Here is a 12,004-nt window from a genome sequence, read left to right on the forward strand (position 1 = left end):
ACTAGGATATTCATTGCTACCTATGAGGTCAGAGTCCAGGGTCAGTCCATGTATAGTCTTTAGGTAGCCAAGACACAGATATTAAATCAAGACAGGATAGCAATTTAAAGACTTCATTAGAAATACATATATTGAGACTGTTAAAAAGTCACCAGATCAAGGAAAGTCCACCCCTAGATGGGTTTGTATTATAAGAGAATCCTTTCAGACTTTCAACAAAGATCTACAATGAATATTTAAGTTGTGGTTGTTGTGTGTGTGTGTTTCAAAGAAAGAAAGCAATAGAAGGAGCTCTCATAAACTCTTTCCACAAAGTCAGTGTTACTCAAATAACAAAAGCATTACATACACACACAGACACAGACACAGACACAGACACAGACACACACACACACACACACACACACACACACGAGAGAGAGAGAGAGAGAGAGAGAGAGAGAGAGAGAGAGAGAGAGAAAGGTGAGGAGGAGGAGGAGGAGGAGGAGGAGGAGGAGGAGGAGGAAAGGAAAGGCAACACAGGAAAGACTAATATCCATGAGAAACATGAGTGACTTAATCTAGGGTTAATCTGAAGGGCTAGTTCAACAAAGACATGATAAATGTAACAAATTATATAAATGAACTTAAAGACAAAAATCACATGATCATCTCAGTAGGACAGAAAACATCTTTGTCAAATTCCATATGCTTTCATGAAAAACAGTTGTAGAATGTGAGTTTGACTGGAGGGAACATGCCTCATGATGATGATAAAGGCTATGTGTTATAAAAATAAAGCCAACATCACCCAAGATGGAGAAAAACTTGAAGCAATCTCATTAAAATAAGTAATGAGTCAGGGATGTCTACTAGTTCCAATCCTTCTTAATAGAATAGTCAAAGCACTAGTTAGAGCAACAAAATATTAGAAAGAAAGTATAGGTATACAAATAAGAAATCAAATTATCCTATTTTCCAGATGTTGCAATATCATATTTGGGAGATCTCAAAAGTTTCAGTAGAAAACATCTAAAAAAATGATCAAAGATTTAAGCAAATTGCAGGATACAAAATCAACTTACAAAACTCAGTTTCTGTATACCAATACAAATGAAAATGAGCATGGACACATTATTAGTCATTACAAAAACATATATACCTAGGAAATGCCAGGACATGCAAGATCTACAGTGAAAACTTTAAACATCTGAGAGAAGAGGCTGGAGACATTGACTGAAAAATGAAAAAACTCCCACCATCATGGTTTCATAGAAAAATAAAATAATAATTAAAATTTGGAGGTAAATGGATACAACTAAAAAGCATAATATCCTGTCTGAGTAACCCAAATCTAAAAGGACAAATAGTGTATGTTTTCTTTTATTTTACATGCTAGCATTGAATGACTGCTGATACAAAGAAAGTAAACTGAATCCATGTGAAAGGAACAATAGAGAAGAGAAGAGGTGACACAATTATTATAAAGAGCAAAACAGGAAAGAAATGTAGAGAAGTATTTACCTGGGGAGGTGGTAATGAAGACAACAATGAGGGAGAAGGAAAAAGGATAAATACCACTAAGTATCTTTTAACAAGCAACAGGGAATTGTATTGTTATTTAAACTAACACATAATATAAATTTGTTTGTGTTTATGTTTATGTGAATTTACACCATTCAGGACAGAATGAATGCTTCCCCAGAAAACTATAGAGTATGGACATAGAACTATCTGAGGACCCAGTTATACCACTCCTGAGCATATAACCAAAAGATGCTCTAACATATAACAAGAACACATGCTCTTCTATGCTCATAGCAGCCTTTTTTTATAATAGCCAGATGTCCCTCGATAGAGGAATAGATACAGAAAATGTGGTACGTTTACACAATGGAGTACTACTCAGGCATTAAAAACAAGACTTCGTGAAATTCATAAGCAAATGGACAGAACTAGAAAATATCATGCTGAGTGAGGTAACCCAGTACACAAAAGAACACACATGGTATGCACTCACTGGTAAGTGGATAGTAGCCCAAAAGCTCAGAATACCCAAGAAACAATTCACAGACCATATGAAGCTCAAGAACAAGGAAGACCAAAGTGTAGATGCTTTAGTCCTTCTTAGAAGGGGGAACAAAATACTCACTCACTGGAGGAAGTACAGGGACAAAGAGTTGAGCAGGGACTGAAGGAAAGGTCATCCAGAGACTACCCCACCTAGGTATCCATCCCATATACAGACACCAAACCTAGACACTACTGCTGATGCCAAGAAGGGCTTGTTGACAGCCTGATATGGATGTTTCCTGAGAGGCTCTGTCGGAGCCTTACTGATACAGATGAGGATGCTTGCATCTGACCATCACACTGAACACGGGGACCCCAATGGAGGAGTTAGAGAAAGGACTGAAGGACCTGAAGGTGTTTGCAATCCCATAGGGAGAACAACAATATCAACCAACCCCCCCCCCCCCCAGAGCTCCCAGGGACTAAACCACAAACCAAAGAGTACACATGGACAGACCCATGGGTCCAGCCACACATATAGCAGAGGATGGCACTGTCTGGCATCAACAGGAGGAGTAGCCCTTGGTCCTGTAAAGGCTAGTTTCCCCAGTATAGGGGAATGTCAGGGTGTTGATGTGGGAGTAGGTGGGTAGGAGTATGTGGGTGGGAGTGAGAGCATCTTCATAGAAGCAGGGGGAGGAAGAGGGGGAAATGGGATAACATTTGAAATGTAAATACATAATATCCAATTAAAAGAGAAACACACTAACAAAAACCCTAGTGTAGATCAAGAGGATACCTCATTTCAAGCTAGGAGAATTCAAAGTACCCCAAACAATTAGGTTATTGACATTGTCTTTTGTGTCTTCTAGAAAAAGAAGATAAGCCCCTATATTTCTGAAGACATTGCATACCAGATACAGGATTTAGAAGAATAGATCCATGTCTGACCCTGAAGCCTCTGCACTGAGGGCTAACTCCCAAATTATCTGTGGGAAACTGCCAAGGAAGAAAAGAAAACAGTAGTCCTGTCCATTTGGATCAGCAAGGAACCCAAAGAGTGACCAGCACAGGCACATATTGCAAAAGGTGCAGGTAGCAACACTTAAATTCTGAAGTAACCAACAGCCATTTAATTGGACTTAAATTTCATTCCTGACAGTGTAAACTTAACCAACCACCCATGAATAACGTGAGGTAATGGTTTCTAAAGAAGAATTTATTACTGCCAGTTTCCTAAACCAGCATACTTTCTATTTTGTCTTTTTTTCCCCCAGAGCTGAGGACATAACCCAGGGCCTTGTGCTTGCTAGGCAAGCTCTTTACCACTGAGCTAAATCCCCAACTCCCAGCATACTTTCTAAATGCATCTAAATACTTATCCTTATATTCTCAGATAAGTGCTGTTCTTTCCCCTCCATCAAAGGACCTTTTTTTTTTCTCAGCAGACAAGCATCTTCACAGAAAGGCACAACTGCTCAAAATTAAAAGATCAACAGACCATAGAGCTCTGGTCCCTAATTAAGATCTTTAGAACACTTACATTTAATGCTGAGGGAATATTATTAAAGAGGAGAGGGAAAACTGAAAATGGTAAAGTACCAGGACACTTGATATGATATAGACTTTCTTCAAAATAAGAAAAAGTAAGGTTGGAAGGAGGGAGGGAAGAAGGGGGGTTTGGAGGGAGGGAAAGAAGGAAGGAAGAAGTAAACAAGAGGTTAAGAAGGAGATTGATAGTTGAGATAAATTGGAGGGAGTTGGCTGTAGAAGTGGGGTGCACATGATGAAAATGTACTGTGTATTTATGTCAAAGTATTAATAAAATGTGTTGTTAAAATCATAAAACTATAAAACTTTTAGAGTTTCTATAGGTTTTGTTTTCCAAAACATTTCTAATATTTTGAAAGTTTATGGTATCCCTGTAAATCCAAAGCCCTATAAAATAAAAACTAAATTATATACTTCCTTATTCTATAGGGAAAATCTTGGCATACAAATCCAGAATCAAGTTATGTGGGTTCGGAGCCTGTAGCTCAATGTTGAGCATCTGCAACTTACTCGTTGTATAACATTTGTGCTCAAAATGACTTCAGACAATCCCATGTCAGTAGCTCTCCCTTCTGCAGCATACATAGTTGTCTCACGCTTCGGCCAGCTCCACTTCCCACTTGCTTCTATCCTGGGTGTACATCTCACTGTTCTGGCATTTCCAATATCCTGGGTTCTTCATTGTAACTGTGAATTCACCTCCATCAATATTCTTTAAGGACTTCCCTACCAGTACTTAGCCTTGGTCTCCTACTGGGTGCTTACCCTAATGAAATACTTCCCAGAAGATGTTTTCCTCCATGTTGCTAATCTCTTAGTAATCACAGCAGGTTTTTGATCAGCATCCATTGTCCCAAAGATACACAGGTTGCACTTTAATAATAATAATGCACTTTAATGACCTCTTGTTAGGACAGCTTTTTCTTTAGCTCCAGCTCATCAGCAACCACAGATTGTTAATCCAAAATATCACAAAAATAGGCCCAATAAATCTTTGTCCTCCCCACCCCGAAGCCTCATAACTAAGGCCTCTTCAGTTCACATTTTTTCTCATACAATAGCTCATTAAACTCCAAGCATCTGATTTTCTTTTACTGCCAAAACCTCCAAATATCCTTCACAATTCAACAAAATAGTCCAAAGGATTAAAAAGCCACATGGCCAGGTCCATCACAGCATTAGCACCATTTCCTGGTGAAAAATTCTATTCTAGTTTGATTTCTGTTGTTGTGATAAAAGCATTTGATCAAAAGCAACTTACAGACTTAAGGCTTTATTTCAGTTTATCATCAGTCCATCACTCAGACATCTCAAGTTCTGAACTCAGTGCAGGATTCTGGATTCCAGAACCATGGCCAGATCTTCCTTGATGCTTACTGCCTGGCTGTCTCACAGCCTAATGCTTTGGTAGCTTTCTTTGTTTTTATAGATGTATTATACTTTAATTATATGTGTTTTTGTGTATCTGCCGGGAGGTATGTACATGTGAGTACCGCTACCTGTGCAAGTCCTAAGTGTCAGAACCTCCACAACTGTAATTACCTGAAGTTCATGCTGAGAATCAAACTTGTGATTTCTGTAAGAACAATATGCTGTCAAAAGGGTTGAGCTAGGACCATTATACAGAACTTTGTGTCAATGAAAGTGGGTGTGCCCTCTTACAATCAATGATCAGGACAATGCTCACAGACTTGTCCATGTAAGATGGCCTCAACTTATTGTAGCTAGCTTTTAATTTGCAATAAGAGGCCACAAGCAAAGAAATGTTGGCAACCTTCAGAAGCTTGAAATGGTAAGGAAATCGGTTTTCTCTCAAGCCCGCAAAAGGGAATGCAACTTAACAATTTTATCTTAGCAGAGTAACAGTTGTCTGACTTTTGAAAACTAGAAATGAAAGATAGTAAACTTGATTAAATATTTAATTGCATTGTTTATGCTGTTAAGTCCATATGGGTTTGTTATACCAACAATAACAGACTCACACTATAATGATAAAATGATGTTTAATAACATTTACTATATACCTACAATAAGCCAAGTACTATTCTATACCTAGAGACAATAACTATATAATGATAATAATCAATTTTTAGTAATGTTTTAAAATATGCCACACATTTGTATTGGTTACTTTTCTATTACTGTTGTAGAACACCTTGACCAAAAGTAACTTAGAGGACTTAGGGAAGACATTATTTTAGTTTATGGTTTCAGATGGATAAGAGTTAAGCATGGTGCAGACAATGGCAGCTGGTGGAAAGTTTGCACAGGAAGCTGAGAACTAATATCTTCAATTTCAAGCAGAAATTATGGATATATGAAGATTCAAAGGCTGCCTCCAGTGATAGACTTCCTGCATCACAGTCACACCTCCTAAACACCCCCAAACAGAGCTATCAGGGAGCCAAGTATTCAAATCACCAAGCCTATAGTGGGCATTTCTTATTCAAGCCATTACAGCATAATTCTAAAGTTTTCACATAGCCTGTTTTACTTCACCATTACCATAACCTGATAAAAGTGATATCATTATTGGTATTTTATGATTATAGATACTGATTCAAAACAAAAAAAATTGTAAAGGATCACAAACCAGTGAGAAAAAAAGGGTGTAATTAGATTCCAGCCACTCTTTTCAATATTAGATATTATAAAAAATAGAATTTATTTTTGAGGACTTTATATACAAGTACTATATTCACATCATTTCCATCTCATCCTTTCTCTCTCTAGTTCAACTCCTCCTATACTCCCCACACTCTCTCATGCTCATGACCTTTTCTTCTATAATTATTATAAAAACCTACTCCCTTTTTACCTTTGTAATTGTATTATTTTAAAATATTAAGTCATGGGGTATTATTATAGTAACAATAGAAGACCAATACTATGGTGTGTGTGTGTGTGTGTGTGTGTGTAACCTACAAGTCACTTTAGTGTTGATTGTATGTACTACTGACCTTTTGTCAACTAGACACACAAATGCATAACTATTAAGCCTCAACCCTGACTTCCTTGTTCATCCTCAAGATCTAAATAACTTTAAAAGCCCCACAGTCTTTACAAATTCTTACATATTACAATTTCAGTCTCTTTAAAATATCCAATCTATTTTAGAATTCAAAGACTTTTTTACAATTTAAAGTTTCTTAACTGTGGGCTCCACTAAAATATTTTCTTACTTCAAGAGAAAAAAGTATCAGGGCACAGTCACAATCAAAAGCAAAATCAAACTAACTGTCTAATGCCTGGAATCCACTCACAATCCTCTGGGCTGCTCCAAGGGCTTGGGTCACTTCTCCAGCTCTGCCCTTTGTAGCACACACCTTGTCTTCTAGGCTCCTCCAGCTGCCTGTCCTCCACTGCTACTGCTGTTCTTGGTGGCCGTCTCATGGTACTGGCATCTCCAAAACACTGCTGTTTTCTGTTGAAACTGGACTGCACTTTCACAAATAGCCTCTCATAGGTTCTTTTCAGGGTGCTAAGTTTCAACTTCTCTGCATGACACCTTCAGTCCTGGGCCTTCAATTGTCACTGAGGCTGCACCTTCAACAATGGCCTCTCCTGGCCTCTCACAGTGTCAAGCATCAGCAGCCACCCCTTCATGTTTTAAAACCGGAACCACTTGGGTGACTCTTACATGCTACTAAGTCTGGCTGCCAACATGAGGTACAACTGTAGCTGCCTCTGGAACATAGCCTCTCTGTGCTCTCAGGAAACACTTCACAAAAGATTTCACCTTAGTGATGCTGGTCTCTTCTTCATCACTGTTAATTTCTTAGCTCCAGCTAACCAGCATCAATCATCCCTGTAATGCAAAGGTTTTGCTTTAGTAGTTCTAGTATCTTGTTAATCACAGCCGATTTTTCAGCCTCAGCTAACTAACCAAAACCACAGAATCTTCACAATTAAAACAGCAACAGCCATTATCAGTTTTTAATCTTCCCTCTGAAATTTCACAAACTAGGCCTCCATTGTTTGCACTCTTCTCAGCATTATCTTCAAGCTCCTACAGAACATCCAGCAGAGTTCTTAACACTGAATGGTTCTTCTATCCCAAAGTTCCAAAGTCCTTCCACAGCCCTCCCTCAAACATGGTCAGGTTGTCACAAGAACACCCCATTATGTTGGTATCAATTTTTCTTAGTCAGGGTTTCTATTTTTGGACAAAACAATTTAATCAAGAAGCAAGTTGGGAGGAAAGGATTTAGTCAACTTACACTTCCACATTGCTGTTCATCACTAAAGGAAGTCAGGAATAGAACTCAAACAGGTCAGGAAGCAGGAGCTGATGCAGAGGCCATGGACGGATGTTTCTTACTGGCTTGCTTGGTTCCCCTTGATTGCTCAGCCTGCTTTCTTATAGAACCCATGACTACCAGCCCAGGGATGGCACTACCTACCATGAGCCCTCCCACCCTTGATCACTAAATGAGAAAATGCCGTACAGCTGCTTTTCATGGAGGCATTTCCTCAAGGAAGGCTCCTTTCTTTGTGATAATCAAGTTGACACACAAGCCAGCCAGTATAATCATTATGAATGAAAAATTATATTTTTATCTCCATGATTTTAATCTTGAATATGTTGGATATCTACATTTCAAATATGCAGTATCTAGGTCTGGTTATTGGGGTTCTGAGTCCTCTTGGCCACAGGGCTCAGGCCCCTCGGGGAGGTAAGATGCGGGAAGATGACTGCACTTACCCTGTCACCTGGCTGGTGTCAGGCCATAGGGCAGCCATGGGACACCGCTCTGGTGGTGGGAAAGTGCAATCTGGGAGCAGGTCACAGCTGGAGCTGGCTCGGAGGTTCTCAGGCTGGCAAAGAGGCTGGGGTGTCAGTTTCTCAGTCTCTTGGGCATCCAGGCACTGCTGGGATGGCGTAGAATAACTGAGAATGGAGTGGGGGGGGGCATGGGGCTGGATCTAGCCCAGGGCTGAGGGGGAAAAGGGGGGATTCTGGTTTGTCCCATGGGGAATAGATTTTTGGCTGCATGGTGGCAGTCTTGAGATTGGTGGTCCCTGCTGGGAGTGCAGGGAGGCCTTCTTAGGGAGATTAGATAGTGGCTCTGTAGGCAAAGGCTTTCTCTGTGGCTCCCCATAGCTGATCCTGATAAAAAGAGACAATCCATGGTTTTAAGGCATTTATTGTCATGGCAGAAAGTGGATGAATAAAACCGAACTCCACTTCTCAGGGTGGGGCTGAGATTGAACACCTTTTGCAGGGAGGAATGTCTGGGAAGAAAAGGTGATTGGCTAAGCCTCCAGGCCTTTAGTTACCTCATTATAATGGAGATCTGTCTTGTCACATCCTCTACCCGTGGAGGGGCAATGGATGTCGGTGGGTTAGTGACCTGCCTGGTTTCCTGGGAGTCAGGCGAAATGTCTATCGTCCCCTTTCAGGATTTCCAGGGTTCCATCATCCTCAACCGGGAACCAGGGTGCCTTTCACTGTCCCACATCTAGGAAATGTGAGACTTACATAAAACAGAAAGATGAGTCCAATAATATAAGTTAAGAACTCAATTTTGTTGGGCATCGTGGAACATGTTTATAATCCTAGTACTTTGTAAACTAGGATAAGAGGCTCAACAGTTCAAGACGATCCTTGTTTACATAGTGAGACCCTGTTGAGTTATGTGGGAGGCAACAATTAGATATTATAGTCCTAGAGGCACATCAGACCTGGGGCCACCACTGCAAGCTGACCTCAGCTTAGTCATTCGTTGTCATTATGGCAAATATTGATAGAGCATGTACAATATGCCTCTGTTATAATAAGTGCAAGGATGTGAGTCATCTTATGAACAGTTTTTATTTTTGTTTTACTAAGGTACAAACAGGAAAACTGATGTGAGTTTTAAACACAGGTTTATATATAGCAGCCAGAGACAGGACTGAAAATGAGTCCATTGATTTCTCATGTCTGTGTTCTATCTCCTGAATAACAGACAGTTGCCGTATTGGTAGATTCTGGAAGGGAACGCGGCAAAGACTGAAGAGTAGTCAGCAGTCTTTAAATATTGCTTTATGAACATGTTATATCATTATGTTCCTAACACTTCCATGCTGCGTAACATAAGGATAGCTGTTTAACTATTCTCCTTTATGACTAACCACTTAAAAATGAATGCAGTTCTCTCTGTCTTCTCATTTACTTCAATTAGAAATCAAACATGAAAGGTTATCTATGGAAAAATGAGATGATGCTAAAGGAAAGATACTAGACAAATGAGGTTAGTGTTAGTGTATTTAGGGTTTGTCTTGGAGTTTATTTGTGTCTAGAATGGCATCTGTCAAACTTGTTTGCATTAAGAAACATTTTGTTGCCAATGCAGAGACTCGGGGCTGGTAAAATTGCTGTGGATTATTGTCTATGAATGTTCATTCTTAAATGGTCCATCTATATCAAGGTTCCACAATGTTCAGAAAACATCCTAGAAGAAAAAGTAGAAAGAATTGAAGAGCTATATAGGATGGGAAGAGAGGGCGATGGCATGAAATGTTATCTTCTGGTTATGACATGGCTCTTTCACTCATGAGCTCACAGCAGCTGCAGTTATCTGCCCAAGAGTCAGATTAAGCCGATTAAGATTCCAGCATGGGTGGGAGAGAAGCTCACAAGACTCATTCCTAACTACAAAGCTCTCAGCAGTTGGTACTTGCTGGAAGAGTGGGCCCAGGTAAAGTAAATTGCCAATGTCTTAGGAGATGGCTCCATACCTATGCATAGATGGGCAACACTATGTGGATTTAGTAGGTTAAAAAACTTAAAAAATTAAAAGTAACAGAAAGAAAAGAGTGCAATGCTGGGAGGGAGATGTGTTTGATCCTAGGGAGTGTGTAATAGATGAGAACAAGATATATCTCTATATCTATCTATCTATCTATCTATCTATCTATCTATCTATCTATCTATCTATCTATCTATCTGTCTACCTGTATCTATCATCTCTCTATCTATCTCTCTATCTATCTCTCTATCTATCTCTCCATCTATCTATCTATCTATCTATCTATCTATCTATCTATCTATCTATCTATCTATCTATCTGTAGGAGAAACACTATTTGAGATGCAAGAAAATCAGGAAAGCCTTTTTTAAATTGGTAACATTTAAGAAGAAACTTGGAACATAATAATAACAGCAGACTTCATTGTACATAGAGGGAATGGTAATTCTAAAGGCCCCAAGGTGAGAAGCATGCTTGAGATGATTCATAGATAGGCGAAAGTGGCCAGGATGGTTGTCACAGTAACTTAAGGTAGAAGAATTGCAAGTAAAAAAGGTTACAAGGAACCTGACACCACAGCAATTGAAGGACATGACTCACCCTGTTATTACTGCCAGCTGCTGCTGGTAGTGTCAAAATGTTTCCCTCAGTCTCTCATTATTCCCCTGAGGTGAGAGACCCCTCTGTGGTCTTTAGTAACCTGAAAATTTTAGTTCATTTTGAGATAACTATAGATACTAACCTTGTCAGAGAAAGGGTACTATATTAATGTTTCCCAGATAACTACCACTGATATCTTTGAATAGGGAAGATACTTTGTTACTTCAGCATGGTAGTAAATGTTCTGTTTTTTTTTCCCACATAACTTTCACTGAATCTGACAGGGCAAGAAGTGAGAAGAATGCGCTTTAGCTACCCACCAAGATGAAATCCCAGCCTCCACTGATACCTTAGTGATATTCTTAATGCAATGTAATTAGTGACAAGTTTCCAGATTACATTTGGCCTTGTCTGGCAGCAGCCTGGTAGGAAGGAAAAGTGTATGTCATTTTAGGAGTAAGGATATAAGGTTAGACTCTCACATCACACTCTTACTGGCAAGGGTAGGTTACAATAAGAGCATTCTCAATTTGGCTTAGGTCATAGAAAAATAGCTTATGATGATGCTATTTGCCCCTTTCTTTACATTTTCCCATGAACAAACAAACAAACAAACAAAAAAACAAACAAACAAACACCAGGCTTTCCTTGATAGCTTTTAGAGTCTGTCCTCATTGAAATTTGTATTGTTAACTTTTCTCCTACCCAATCTTTACCTTATAATCAGCATGGATGGATTAACTGGATAAAAACTATCTTTCCTAATGGCTGACATTGGAATATTTCTGTGGAATATGTTTAACCCTCGGGGGCATACAGGCTTGAGTTAGAGTCTCAGAACATCTCTTAAAGTATAATCATCAGAAATTCATCCCGTTGAAGGAATCAGAGAAAGAACTGGAAGAGCTTGAAGGGGCTCGCGACCCCAAAAGTACAACAATGTCAAGCAACCAGAGCTTCCAGGGACTAAGCCACTACCTAAAGACTATACATGGACTGACCCTGGACTCTGACCCCATAGCTAGCAATGAATATCCTAGTAAGAGCACCAGTGGAAGGGGAAGCCCTGGGTCCTGCTAAGACTGAACCCCCAGTGAACTAGACTATGGGGGGAGGGCGGCAATGGG

General features: G+C 39.6%; 1 protein-coding gene across 1 annotated transcript in view; it reads right to left on the reverse strand.

Moving 5' to 3' along the window:
- Nucleotides 1–3,326: 3,326 nt before the first annotated feature.
- Eda2r (ectodysplasin A2 receptor) overlaps nucleotides 3,327–12,004 on the reverse strand; it is a 55,118-nt gene continuing 46,440 nt past the window's right edge. The window contains exon 7 of the mRNA XM_063279875.1: nucleotides 3,327–7,351. The gene's annotated coding sequence lies outside the window, so the exon portion shown is untranslated. The remainder of the gene's footprint in view (nucleotides 7,352–12,004) is intronic.

Source organism: Rattus norvegicus, chromosome X (genome assembly GCF_036323735.1).
Source record: "Rattus norvegicus strain BN/NHsdMcwi chromosome X, GRCr8, whole genome shotgun sequence".
Taxonomy (NCBI): domain Eukaryota; kingdom Metazoa; phylum Chordata; class Mammalia; order Rodentia; family Muridae; genus Rattus; species Rattus norvegicus.